Raw genomic sequence first — 1,323 nt, 5'->3', positions numbered from 1 at the left:
GTAATATGCTCAACGTTATTAAGGACTATCTCTCTGATCGCACATTTCGTGTTCGTGTGGGTAATGTGCTGTCTAGAACCTTTGTTCAAGAAAATGGTGTACCCCAGGGGGGAGTGCTGAGCTGCGCACTTTTTTTTGTTAAAATGAGTTCACTAAAAAATGTTCTCCCACGAACTGTCTCATACTCCACTTATGTTGATGACATTCAAGTTAGTTTTAAGTCCTGTAATTTATCGATATGTGAACGTCAAATCCAATTAAGTGTCAACAGACTGGTTACATGGGCTGACAAGAACGGGTTTATGTTTAATGCTGATAAAAGTGCGGTTGTGGTATTTTCCAGGCGGCGTGGTGTCCATCCCCCTCCTTGTATTACATTACAAGGTCAGCCCATACCAGTAAAAAATGAACACAAGTTTCTGGGTATTTTACTTGACCACAAACTCACATTTATACAGCATATTAAATTACTAAAAATGAAATGCCTGAAAACGATGAACATTTTAAAGGTACTATCGCATCAGTCATGGGGAACGGACACAAAGTGTCTGCTTTCACTTCTAAATAGCCTAGTAAGGTCAAGAATTGACTATGGATGCATTGTATACCAGTCTGCAACCACAACAGCACTGAAAATGTTGGAACCATTATACAACTTGGGGCTTCGCTTGGCAAGAGGTGCATATCGAACAAGCCCCATTCCATCCCTTCACGTTGAATCTAATCAGTGGTGTTTGGAGTACCAGCGCACTTACACAGCTCTGATGTATGCTGCAAAGATTACTTCTATGAAGGAACACCCTTTGAACGCAATTATGAAAAATAACACTACTAATAAACTTTTTTGAAAATCGACCATCCATAGCACCACCCTTCCCTTTGGCAGTGTCACGCCTCTCAAAGGACCTACAAGTTCCTCTTGCTGAAGTTTACTGCACCTCCATTCATGAGTTGGTTGCTCCGTGGGACATTTGCCCAATTCAGTGTGACATGTCTTTCAGAGAACTGCAAAAGAAAAATGTGCCAAACTTTGTTATTACTCAGCACTTTCTGTCACTCGGAGACAAATACAAGGCAGCTGAATTCTACACAGATGCCTCGAAGACTACTGCAGCAGTGTCTTGTGCTGCAATTGGCCCCATATTCACTTTGTCCAAAACAATGAACACGAACACTAGTATATTTACTGCAGAGGCATATGGTATCCTGCTAGCTTTGAACCACATTCTCCAAAACAACATTAAGAGCTCAGTTATATACACAGACTCACTGAGTGTTGTTACAAAGCTTTCATCTCTGAAGGCTAGTAAAAACCCAACTTTT

The sequence above is a fragment of the Haemaphysalis longicornis genome, unplaced genomic scaffold (genome assembly GCF_048455015.1).
Source record: "Haemaphysalis longicornis isolate Haplotype H1 unplaced genomic scaffold, Haemaphysalis longicornis Haplotype H1 scaffold_2, whole genome shotgun sequence".
Lineage (NCBI taxonomy): Eukaryota > Metazoa > Arthropoda > Arachnida > Ixodida > Ixodidae > Haemaphysalis > Haemaphysalis longicornis.
This window is presented reverse-complemented; position numbering follows the sequence as displayed.